The 13,641-nt window shown below is 41.8% G+C and overlaps 1 protein-coding gene across 1 annotated transcript in view; it reads left to right on the top strand.

The window, feature by feature from the left end:
• The first annotated feature begins 245 nt into the window (after positions 1–245).
• The window catches only part of TRIM2 (tripartite motif containing 2), a 54,994-nt gene continuing 41,598 nt past the window's right edge, over positions 246–13,641 (top strand). The window contains 1 exon segment of the mRNA XM_029076978.2: positions 246–785. The gene's annotated coding sequence lies outside the window, so the exon portion shown is untranslated.

Here is a 13,641-nt window from a genome sequence, read left to right as displayed (position 1 = left end):
TTCCCCCGGAAACATGGTACTGGGATAAATGTTTATAGTGGCAAAATTGGCAAGGAGTCAGGGGAGGGTAGTAGGGCTGGGGATTTGTTTTCATGAGCTGGAGTGAAAACTGAGCCAAACACCTTTTTTATAAATCTATTTGCGACGTGATTGGCCCATTGCACACTGTGGGCTATCTGACTCTGTGTGTGGTGAGGGACTTTGTGTTTTAACTTGTTTTTCCTCTTGTGTCAGGATCTGAGCTGAGAGACGGTCATTTTGCATCTTTCTGTGAATGTGTGGTTTTAGATGCGAAGGAAGTCAGTGAAGTAATCCATTTCTACTGGCTACAGGCTGGCTACAGGAACACTTAGTCATCTACTCTCAGGAGATTGTTTTGGAACTGGGCACGGATTTGGCTTTTATTTTCAAGCTCTTTCGTGCCTGGGATTAGTTGTCGTATTGGTTTTTAGGGAATGCCGTCTGCTGGACAAAATATAATCCTAGCTTTGCCGTTGCTGCTTGGTTTATGAAAAACAGATGTCTTAATGCTCTGGAACTTCACACAGAATGGAAATGACCGGCTAGAGAGCCATTTCGACCGAGAACATCGAGTTGAGACCTTACAGAATCAAGCCGGGGGGTGTGTTTTCTCTGCTTGTCTATTTTTTCTGTGTAACTGATAGCTGTCCAAGGAGCGTCAGTCCTACCACTAAGAAATGTAAGGGGATAAAAGCTGTTTCACCTTCAGATAACATCAGTTGGGAGATTGCAACTGCGAAGGAGGGGAATGAAGAGAACCTGAAGTGAGTGCCTGCTTATTGTGTGCCTGGCTACATAATTTTTAAAGGACAAATTACGGCCCTGACTCTAGAGGGGCAGAGGGGCTGAGGGGCAGGAAAGAGTGAAAAGACCATAGCGGCAGCTTTCTCCTGAGTTTATTTTTCATGTGCAGTAAGTCCCCGTTTTGCAATAATTCATTACATTTCTTGTGTTAATGATGGCTGAGAGATCTCTCTGCAGAGGAGTGGTGTTAAGCATACAGATTGTGGGGTATCTGACTTTGTGGGGGGGGGGTGGGTATGCTTTGTGTTTTAACTTGTTTCTCTTGTGTCAGGATCTGCTGCCGAGAGCCAGTCAATTTTGCATCTTTTTGTGAATATCTTTATGGGTTTTAGATATGAAAGGAAGTCAGAAAAGTAGTCCATTTCTAAAGCTTTCATTGCAGTGGTGTGGAAGCCAGACTGGAGCCTGTAAAAAGGCTAGAGCAAATGTTTTCTAAAGACCGGCTCCAGTGTGCTTGTCAGAAGCAGAACTGTTAGAAGCGCTAAGTCCCCAAATTAAATTGCTGGGATGGTGAGCCAGGGGAGATGGCGATGTAGGAAAACAAATGGATCCTGTTGTTTTAAAAAACGTTTATGTGCTATTCTGGTTTAAAGCCAGAAACTGGAAGTTTTAAATAAATATTTCAGCAAGTATTTTATGCTTCCCCCCCCCAAAAAAAACTGATTCAGCAGCCTTTGGAGGCCACTCCCAGGACAGACTAATCATTTTAAAAATCTTGTTCTTCTCTCTATCACTTTGAATTGTTCTGGTGAAACTAGAATGTTAAGTAAATTTCTACCCTACTAGTTTTCCTTCATTCTCTTCCCTTCTGCTGATAGGGAACAGGACTCCTCTAGTGTGTTAGAAAACTGTGATGTCACCCTTGAACAGAGTGTGTTTGTGTGTGTGTTGGTTGCGTGGGGCGGGGGGGGAGGCTGGTAATGGAAATTTCTTTTGAAAATAAACACTACATGCTGAGAATTGCATGCTCTGCAAACAGAGGAAGTGCGGCATGGGAGAGATTATTAGAGGCAGATTCAGCTGACTAAACGTAAAGACTGCCTGTCTCCAGAACATTCCTTAAATGATGGTTCCAAATTCAACCCCACCAGAATGAGCATATATACACAAACGTTTGCATGCACAAACACACTCCACCTCAAGGCAGCCAATACTTTTTCTTGCTGTTTTCTTCAGAGCTGATGTCTGCATAAAGGCAGCTTCAGAATTAGTGATGTTTTCTTTTCCAAATATTTTTAAATGAAATCCTTGCTTATGCTGGCATCGCAAGAGTATTTTGGGATTAACTATGGTGCAGTTTGCATGTTGATTTTTTCCCCTTTTTTTGCCTTGTCACTAACCTCTTTTTTCTTATCCCCTATTGAGTGATCTGTTTCAAAGGAAGGCTGCAGTTAGCGTTTTAGACAGAAGGGTGTTGGAATGGATGCTCCGTGGCAGAGCCACCTTTTTCATGTATATATATTTTTAAATACCTTTAAGAACTCAGGCATGAAACTCCTGGGGCTTGCTCTCATAGTTCAGTCCCAGGGATAGAAAAAGGAGTGAGAGGTCATGAGTTCGAATCCCCGCTCTGCCACTTGTCAGCTTTGTGACTGTGGGTAAGTCACTTCACTTCTCTGTGCCTCAGTTACCTCATTTGTAAAATGGGGATTAACTGTGAGCCTCATGTGGGACAATCTGATTACCCTATATCTACCCCAGCGCTTAGAACAGTGCTCGGCACATAGTAAGCGCTTAACAAATACCAACATTATTATTCTAATTCAGAACCATTTGGACCCAACGAAGCCATAGTTGTTAGATTTCCAGCTGGTTTCATTTAGGGCCAGATCTGGCTCCCTGGCATCTCGGAAGATGGGTTGGAATGACTGGGCAAACCTTATGCACAGCAAATAACTTTTGCCCCAAACTGACCAAATGAAGAAATGCTTTGGCTGCAGTGTTATGACATCACATCAGAAAAAGATCTTAAATCCCTGCTTCCCTCTCCCTTCCCTATCAATATCAAACACATCTAGATTTAGCAACAAGCAGCGTGGCTCAGTGGAAAGAGCACGGGCTTTGGAGTCAGAGGTCATGGGTTCGAATCCCAGCTCTGCCACTTGTCAGCTGTGTGACTGTGGGCAAGTCACTTAACTGCTCTGTGCCTCAGTTACCTCATCTGTAAAATGGGGATTAAGACTGTGAGCCCCACGTGGGACAACCTGATTCCCCTGTGTCTATCCCAGCGCTTAGAACAGTGCTCTGCACATAGTAAGCGCTTAACAAATACCAACATTATTATTAGAGAAGCAGCGTGGCTCAGTGGAAAGAGCATGGGCTTTGGAGTCAGAGGTCATGGGTTCGAATCCCAGCTCTGCCACTCGTCAGCTGTGTGACTGTGTGCAAGTCACTTCACTTCTCGGTGCCTCAGTTATCTCATCTGTAAAATGGGGATTAAGACTGTGAGCCCCACGTGGGACAACCTGATTCCCCTGTGTCTACCCCAGCGCTTAGAACAGTGCTCGGCACATAGTAAGCGCTTCACAAATACCAACATTATTATTAATTGCAATGCATCATGAGATACTGGTACATTTTGCTACATCCAGTATATTTGGCCTGTGTAATTTCATGTGGATTAAAAGCATAGGTCTTCAGGCACACTGAACTGGATTAATGTTGATTTATTCCAAAAATATTTTGTAAATTTTCTTCATCCTGTCTTTCCCCATTCCCATCCCAATCCCTCATCCGACATCTAACATAGCTGACGCCTGGCTGAATCTAGGTCAAGAGCATGTATCCGTGGTCCTTGGGCCACATGGGACTTTTTATGGGATCATTGTTTCCTGTTTAAATTATACTGTGAGCAGTATCAAGCTCCGAAACTCTGCCTGCCACTCAGGGACACAACAAAGGCCGCAAGATCCTTGCAGATCAACAATTAACTTAAATGCAATCTACAAATATACCACCTTAAAAACCACTCTTGCATATTCTAGCCCAGAAACATATGGACTTTAGGTCGGGACTGGGATTTCTGGAGGGAAAGCTTCTGACCTTCTAGGTCTGAGTGTTACGAGCAGAGCTGGGCGACATGGTTGTGAAACATGGCTAGAGCACTCAGTGCTCAGGCAACCAATGGAATTCATATGTAACCTATTGAAATAAGTAAGCAACATAGAGTAGTGGATAGAGCACGGGCCTGGGAGACAGAAGGACCTGGATTCTAATCCCAGCTCTGCCACTTGTCTGCTGGGTGGCCTTGGGCAAGTCACTTCACTTTCCTGTGCCTCAGTTATCTCATTTGTAAAATGGGGGTCAAGTGTGAGCCCCATGCAAGACAGGGACTGTGTCCAACCCGATTTGCTTGAATCCACTCCATTGTTTAGTTCAGTGCCTGGCACATAGAGCTTAAATTAAAAAAAAAAATTAGATTTAAATTTAGATTTAGCTGAGTTGCCACCTTAGATCTAGGCTTGTTGAGTGGAATAAATGTTGCTCACCATGGTTATTCCCTTAAAGTATTTCTTTCCTCTTCAAAGAGAATTCTTGTAAGCCCACTAGCCCTTGTAAGAGGCTCTGGGTCTTTGTGGTAAACAAACACCAAGGATTCATTTTTTTAAATGACATTTGTTAAGTGCCAGACACTGTTCTAAGCACTGGGATAAATTCAAGGTAATCAGGTTGGACACAGTTCCTGTTCCATGTGGGGATCCATTTTACAGATGAGGTAATGGAGGCACAGAGAAGTTAAGTGACTTGCCCAAGGTCACACAGCAGACAAGTGGCAGAGCCAGGTCTAGAACTCAGATCCTTCGGACTCCCAGGCTCGTGCTCTAATAGTAATAATAATTATGGTATTTGTTAAGCACTTACTGTGTGCCAGGCACTGTACTAAACCCTGGGGTGCCTAAGAGCAAATTGGGTTGAACACAGTCCCCATTTTACAGATCTCGCTCCCCATTTTACAGATGAGGTAACTGAGGCAGAGTGAAGTGACTTGCCCAAGGTCCTGCAGCAGACACGTGGTGGAGCCGGGATTAGAACCCATGACCTTCTGACTCGCAGGCCTATGCTCCATTCCCAAGGCCTCACTGCTTTATTGCACGCTCACTGTGTGCAGAGCACTGTACTGAGCTCTTGGGAGAGTACAGTGCAACAGAGTTAATAGATGTTTGCTGTCCATAAGGAGCTTACAGGCTGAAAGGGGAGACAGACGTTAAAATAAATAAATGAATTACTGTTTGTACGTAAGTGCTGTGTGGCTGAGGGTGGGGTGAATATCGAGTGCTAGAACGGTACAGATCCAAGTGCAGAGGTGATGTAGAAGGAAGAAGGAGGAAGGAAAAAGAGGGCTTCACTGGGGAAGGCCTCCTGGAGGAGATGTGATGGTAATAAGCCTTCGAAGGTGGCTTTGAACAGAAAGATGATTCCTCTCTCAGACCTTAAAAGCCCACTTCCCCAAAACAACGTCTTGAGCCTAGATCTAATATGTTTGTGCAAAAGGCCTTCCCGTGGAGATTAGTATGTGACCTTGAGCATCTCTCAGAAGGACTTTCAGTGTGTTTATTAACTTGACATTTAAAAGTGTTTTTATTGGGATCCTGCTTGTGGGCAGTTAATGCAGGCAAGTGACTCAACCAAAGTAGTGTTTTTTTATTAGATCATGAAATGATTGCTAGAAAACATAGTTGATTATTAGGTTCTGAGCAACTAATTGATCTGTTGAGCAACTATATTCTGGTTGGAAATATTCAGTTTTTTTAATATCTAGGCTTTATTTTTTTCTATTCCAAAGCATAACAGAGAAATGAGTAGATCTCTTTTTCATGAAATTGCTGTTTTTGTTCCATTGTTGCTCATGCAAACTAGTTTAATCTGGTTGAGCTCTAGCCCCTCAAATATGCCTACATGGCTACAAGCAGTATAATTTCTCCCTTCCCCTCTCTGTCTTAAGGGCCTGTGTTATACCCAGAATTTAAGATAAGACTTCTGGAACCCCTTTTTTTTCCACAAGAGAAAAAGCATCACTTTAAAATCTGATATTTGGAGTGACGACCCCTTCTAATCTATCACATGGCTGTCAATATAAGTCACAAAAACCAAACAGGAATAAAAAACCTCAGCCCTGTCTCCTGATGCTTGCTTAATTATCATCTAAATATTCACTACATTTAAAATAAATTTTAAAATTCACTCTTTAATTTGTTAATTGTAGCATTAAGTAAATTTGCCATTCCTCAGGCCTCTACTTGATTATGATGATGATGCAAGGAACATGTTAATATTTGCAGAAGCCCATTTAATCCTTACTGCTTCCTTAAGAAGAAGTTAGAGGGCTGTGTGTTCTCAGTGCTGCAAAGCAGTAAAACGATTGGCAGCTCCAGGATGGGAGATTCAGAGCTACAACTGAGGTTATCAAAGAAAATGTGAGGAAGGATAATTTGCTTTTTTCTCCATCTTGTATTAATCAACTGCGTAGTCGGAAGCTACCAGGAAACAGTCTAGACCTGAGGGTGAATATTGTCACTGCAGTCAGTCAGTGTTTCAGTAGGGAAAGGACTGGTGTATCTGCCTTCTTTTTCTTCTGCTATCATTTGCACAAAGCTTGTTTCCCTGAATGGTGATGCCGTGGTATGATGTTAACACGTCGTAACCCTGCTTCCCTTTATCAATCAACAGTGTTGCGCTCAGTATAACAATATATACAGTAGTCACGCACATATGTGTAATTTTTTTCCATTAATGTCTGTCTACCCCCTCTAGACTGTAAGCTTGTTGTGGGCAGGGAATGTGTCTATTTCTTGTTGTATCATACACTACGAAGTGCTTACTACAGTACTCTGCACACAGTAAGTGCTCAATAAATATGATTGAATGAATTAAATGAATGAATAAATGCTAAGTCCTTGAGAGAGTACAACAGAGGTTAAAATCCCAATTCCTGATCAGGGGGATCTTATGATCAAGATGGGAGGTGGGCGAGTAGGCAGACACACAAAAAGTTTCCAGAGATAGAGAAAAAATATGGAGAGATGGAAAGTAATGAATAATTAAGTGCTTAAATAGGAAAACGTTTGAGAAGCAGCATGGGCTAGAGAGAAGCAGTGAGGCTTAGCACAAAGAACATGGGCCTGGGAGTCAGAGGACTTGAGTTCCAATCCCAGATCTGCAATTTGTCTGCTGTGTGACCTTGGACAAGTCACTTCACTTCTCTAGGCCTTAGTTTTCTCATCTATAAAATGGAGATGGAATACCTGTTCTCCCTCATATTCAGGCAGTGAGGACCATGTGAGACCAAGACTGTGTCCAACCTGATAAACTTGTTTCTACCCTAGCACACAGAACAGTGCTTGACAAATAGTAGACACTTAACAAATACCAAAATTCATTGATAAATATACCAAAATTCTGAGACTGGCTGACTGGGCAAGTGCTGAGGTGGTAGATATGAATTCAAGAGAAGACAGTTGGGGGCCGGGTTTTCATTAGGACTTTGAAGAAGGCCCTGATACCTATGAGGCATTTGTGGAATTTTTTTCCCCTGAACTCTGATAGGTAAGGTCTTCACTTTCATTCTGCCTCAGCCTGGACAGGTGGAAGTGAGCAAGAAAACATTTTCTCAGTGGTGAATCCTTTCTGTAAACCAAGAGCTTTTTAGTGGAAGAAGGAATTCTCTGTCTCTGTTTTCCCTCCCCCTCATTTCATTTCTGCTGGAGATATATTAGGTTTCTCATGTGGACCATGATTTAGGACAGATGATGGGAAAAATCAACCCTGAACCAGACCTTAATTAAAGTGAAGAAACCGGTTTTGTTCAACCGTGGAAAACATTCCCCCTCAAACACAAAGCCATAATTGAACCTCGTTGCTAAGCAAGAAAATGGGATTTTATTTCAGCTAGTTTTGCACAATGAACAATATAACTGAAGCTGTACTGTAAAAGTGAGTCCTCTGAACTCCTTCTCTTAGATCATAAAGGGTGAAGGAATTTGGAGAAGGATGTGGGTCTTAATGATTGTGGTATTAGTTACGCACTTACCATGTGCCAAGCACAGTCCTAAATTCTGGTGTCGCTGCAATAGAATCAGTTCAGACACAGTCCCTGGCCCACATGGGGCTCACAGTCAAAGTAGACATGGGAGAAGAGGAAAGAGAATAAAGGGAATGCAGTGCTGGTCACCACTCTCCATGCATTAGATGGCACATCACTATTGAAAATTTCCAGACTAAGCCCCCCTTTTCCTCTGCTCTTCCTCCCTTCCCCATCACCCTGACTCCCTCCCTCTGCTCAACCCCCTTCCCCACCCCACAGCACTTGTGTATATATGTACTTATTTATTATTCTATTTATTAATGATGATATATATCTGTAAGTATATATTTATATTGATGGTATTGATGCCTGCCTGCTTGTTTTGTTGTCTGTCTCCCCCCTTCTAGACTGTGAGCCCATTGTTGGGTAGGGATTACCTTTATTTGTTGCCGAATTATACTTTCCAAGCGCTTAGTACAGTGCTCTGCACACAGTAGGTCAAACTTTGTAAACCCTGTGGTTTCAGAAGACTTTAGATATAGTAGGACTCAGTGTAAGAATCAATAATTCTCAAGAAACTATGGTGGAAACTCTTTCTGCTTTTTTCTTAAAAACCGTAGATGACTAGATGATACATTTTTTTACTTGATTATAGTTAATTGTACCTGATGGTACACATTCAATCAATCAATGCTATTTATTGAATGCTTACTTTTTTGTGCCAAGCACTGTATTTAACACTTGGTAGGTTATAACACAATGGAGTTTGTAGTTTCAGTCAACTCTGAAAATATTGGTCTATTCCTTACCAACCAAAGTGGGCTCATCAGAAACATAGCCAGATATGTTTGTGCCTGGGAGCAGATAAATCTTCTGCTTCGCTTCTTCCCCCAGTCTCCCTTCTCCTCCTTGGGGAGGATTTGCAATATAGATACTAAGGAGCTTCTCACCCCGCAATGGTCTCTGCTGCCCTAGAATATCAGAAGTAGCAGCTGTAAGGGAAAAACTAAATCCTTCCAGGAAACGCCTAGGGAATTGACAAGTCAATACTGCTGAGAGTTTTTATAGGAAACTTTAATAGCTGTATGTGGTCCATTTCAGAAAATTGCCAAGCGAGTCACTGAAAGCAAATGACAGAATGAATAGTTTTCTCTTCTAGATTTTTCTCTTTGCAACTGTAGGCACTTTGGTCAGATCCCAGTGCACTGAATGTTTTTGAATATAATTCTCTACCTACTTTCTTTCTAAAAGCCTTCAACAACATCAAAGAGAGGAAACTATATAACAATATGTGTATGAATGATTAAAGCAGCTTCCCTGATAGGAAGAAGAAGAGGAGAGTGGATTGTTATGAAACTTTACCTAAACTCCATCTGCAAGAATCTTTTGAGGTCTTAAAATATTCCTGTGGGTTTGGGTTTCTAAATAATTTCTTAGAGCTTGTTGGATGCTCCCTATAGAAAAAGACAAAGCAATGGAATTCTGTTCCTCCCAGATTTGTTCTCAGAGGTAGGCGCCACATCATCTGATGTGGTTATACTTTCAAGCACTGGAAGGTCGTCAATTAAATCTCTATGACTGTTGGGGTTCTGAGTGATTCTTCCTGATGCCACCTAGCATATTTTATCTTTTTTTAATTATTATTACATTTGTTACACACTATGTGTCAAGCACTGTTCTAGTGCTTGTGATAGATACCAGTTAATCAGTTTGGGCACAACCCCTGTACCACATGGGACTCACCACCTAAGTAGGAGGGTCAACAGATATTGAATGCCCATTTTAAGGTTAAGGAAACTGAGGCACAGAGACAATAAGTGACTTGCCCAAGGTCACAGGGCAGACAAGTGTCAGAGCCAGGATTAGAACCTGGGTCCTCTGACTCCCAGGCCCGTGCCTTTTCCACTAGGCCACACTGCTCTGTTCTCTAAGTTAATTTTTTGGATTCCATGACAATAATAAATAGTAATAATGACTGTGGGGTTTTTTTCAATTGATTACTACATACCACGTACTGTACTAAGCGCTGGGGGTGTACTAGCAAATCGGGTTAGGCAGAGTCCCTCTCCTAAATGGTCTTAATCCCCATTTTGCAGATGAGGTAACTGAGGCACAAAGAAGTTAAGTGACTTGCCCAGGGTCACAGAGCAGATAAGTGACAGAGTCGAGATTAGAACCCAGATCCCTCTAATTCCCAGGATCGTACGCCATCCTCTACACCATGCTGTGCAGAATTTCACTTTATGTTGAAAAACTTGGGGCACGGCAAGCTATATTATTGTATGTAACTTGCCCCTTCTATGGACACATTTGAAAACCCATGTATGAAAGCCTCTTTGAAACCATGGCTCCCCTGCTTCACTGTTCACTTTTCCAAGCCTGACCCTCCCATCCTCAATTTCCTCAACCTCTTTCAGCCTTTTCTCAGCCTAAGAATCCCCATCCTCCACTAGGCCAGTCCTTTTTCCATACCCAACGCTTCACTACCCCCATCCCAGCCTTTGGGTTTGTGTTTTCTTTTAACTTACACTGCCGCTGCCATCTACCTCTTCCATGGATTCCAGTCCCTGACCCTTGGAATCACCAAAACTGTATTAAGACAGCATAGAATTCAGTGTTCATTGTGCTTCACTTCAAAGTGAAGTCAAATTTGCCACCCTACTGCACAAGTATTCAGTGGACCTGGATTCCTCATTGTCATTCACAATGACTGGCAGAGTCTTTTCTCCCTGTCATGCTCTGCTGGTCCTGTGTTCATCAGTTTACTTTATCAATATGATTATCTGAAAGAACCAGCAGAGAGGAGCTATTAAAGCAGGACAAAAGATAGTTGAACTATTTCAATAGACACATAGAAAGGTAGGGAATGTAATTATAAGGACTGATTTTCAGGAAAAATCTAATGGCCAGCAATTGTTACTCAATCTTAGGACTTGGCAGAAGAACAAAAATGTGACACTAAAGCATTTGGAATTGCAGTTTACAAGGAAGACATTACTAAGGGATCAGACACTTTTAAATAACCAAGAATCATGCTGAGATTTTAAATAAAATTTTTGCAAAGATAATATTGGTTGAATTTTGTGTTATCCACCCCAAAAGCTGTTAAATACGATTAGACTGTAAGCCCATCAAAGGGCAGGGACTGTCTCTATCTGTTACTGATTTGCACATTCCAAGTGCTTAGTACAGTGCTCTGCACATAGTAAGCGCTCAATAAATGCTATTGAATGCTTATATTAAATGTCTTTATAAAATATGTACTTTTCTAGCAAAATTTCAAATACAACTCTGTGGTTTTGACCTGGATAATAAAGCTAGTAGTTTGTATTTTTTGGATTGCTTCTTTTGAATAACTTTTTAAGGTTCCTCATATCATGCCATGCTTTTTCATAAATGGTTGAATTAGCAATTGAACAATCAATAGGTGATATTTAATTTAGTGCAGGGTATGTACAGTAAAGAAGATATTGTTATGAAGGAATGAACTTAAGCAAGTCCCTCAGCGTGGTGACAAAAGGAAAGGGAAAACTCTGCGGTTTGAAACAGATGTGACCATTAACACTTCTTCTAAACATGGTCACCACATTTTCTGTCACTTCTAAAAGGCCCGGGAATCATGCCACCTTCTGATAGAGATGCTAAATGTCAGGTTCCATGATTTCCCTTTTGGAGGTATTATTTCCTGTTGGAATTGAAGACTCTGGGAATTACGTCAAAACAAAGTGCTGGCTGGGTGCTGATTATCTGATGGGCCACCTGCCCAAATCCAGCTGCTGTATACATGGGACTGATTTATGAACCTCAATTCTAAAGTGCTGCATAATGCAGGGGCCACTACACATTTTCCTGACGGCACGTTAGACTATGCTAAGCTTCACAGGAAAAACGGCTTCAGTTCCCATAATATGTGTAGCAGCCAGGAGAAATTATTCATTTCTGAAGCACTGACTAGCAGGAGATCTGGAACTACCCTCAGGGTATGATTTAACTGATGAGGTTAGGTTCTGATCTCCTAATGCTTGTAACTCAATATCCTGTTGGAGGGAATGGAAATGAATTTTTTCTGATGAAAACGTGCAGAGCTGATCTTCCTTTCTGCTTGCTGATGGTATAATTTCTAAAAATTTGGATGAGTTGATTAATCTCCTTAGTGAAAGGGATTAGCTTGCCACTTGACTCCCAAATACATTTCCTCTAAACAGTTTTCTGCTGTATATTCATCAGGAAAAGGATTTGCAGTGTGGTTTGGTTTCCTGCAGGATAAACAGGATTTTTTTTTAAGCCACAGAATTGAATGAGGCTGGGGATTTATACTGCCTTCTTAGCTGTCCTTATGGTGAGTTCAGCGTGGGGAATAACTGGTAATTATAATATTTTAGTGCTACAAGAGATTGCAAAATCAATCAGTGGTATTTGAGTGCTTGCAGTATACAGAGCACTGTATTAAGCACTTGGAAGGACACAATCCAACAAAGTTAATAGACAGATTCCCTGCCCAGAAGGAATTTACAGTCTAGAGGGGGAGACAGACATTAAAATAAATTACAGATATACACATATGTGCTGTGGGGCTGAGGCTGTGGTGAATATCACTTTGCCTATCTCACAGCTGACCCCTAGCTTATTTCTTCCCTCTGGCCTGGAACTCCCTCCCCCTTCACATCCGATAGACCACCACTCTTCACATATATGTAATACTTTTTTAAATAATAATAATGATGATATTTTTTAAGCTCTTACTATGTGCCAGGTACTGTACTAAGGCTGGGCTGGAGACAAGCAAGTTGGGTTGGACAGTCCCTATCCTATGTGGGGGATCACAGTCTTAACCTCCCCCTCAGCTAAGCCCCCTTTCCCTCTGCTCCTCCCCTTCTCCCTTCCCCTCCGCTCCTCCTCTTCTCCCTTCCCCTCCCCTCAGTACTGTGCTCATTTGTATATATTTTTATTACCCTATTTATTTTGTTAATGAGGTATACATCCCCTTGATTCTATTTATCGTGATTATGTTGTTTTGTTTTTGTCCATCTGTCTCCCCTGATTAGACTGTAAGCCCATCATTCAGCAGGGATTGTCGCTATCTGTTGCCGAATTGTACATTCCAAGTGCTTAGTACAGTGCTCTGCACATAGTAAGTGCTCAATAAATACTATTGAATGAATGAATGAATGAGTAACCATTTTGTAGATTAGGGAACTGAGACCTGCAGAAGTGAAGTGTGTGTCTCTCCTCTAGACTGTAAATTCACTGTAGAGTCACTCTTGTGGCTTAGTGGAAAGAGCATGGGCGTGGGAGTCAGAGGTCATGGGTTCTAATCCAGGTTCTGTCACTTGTCAGCTGCGTGACTTTGGGCAAGTCACTTGACTTCTCTGTGCCTCAGTTACCTCATCTGTAAAATAGAGATTAAAACTGTGAGCCCCACCTGGGACAACCTGATAATCTTGTATCTCCCCCAGATCTTAGAACAGTGCTTGGTACATAGTAAGTGCTTAACAAATACCATCATTATCCAGTGCTTAGAACAGTGCTTGGCACATAGTAAGGACTTAACAAATACCATTATTATTATTGTTACGGTTATGTATCTCCATAGTGCTTTGTTTGATGCTTTGTCCAATGTAAGTCCTCAGTAAGTACCACTGATTGATTCTGTTACTTTGGACCTTTAGCTGTTTGAGTCCAATTTTTTCCTTTTTAATGATGTTCTCTAAACTATTTTTTGACTCCTTAGGCAGACCAGATGTTGGACTGAAGCTGTGCATGTTCCCTTAGCATGTACTTTGCACTCTTGACCA

The sequence above is a fragment of the Ornithorhynchus anatinus genome, chromosome 12 (assembly GCF_004115215.2).
Source record: "Ornithorhynchus anatinus isolate Pmale09 chromosome 12, mOrnAna1.pri.v4, whole genome shotgun sequence".
NCBI classification, from domain to species: Eukaryota; Metazoa; Chordata; class Mammalia; order Monotremata; family Ornithorhynchidae; genus Ornithorhynchus; species Ornithorhynchus anatinus.
This window is presented reverse-complemented; position numbering and strand designations above follow the sequence as displayed.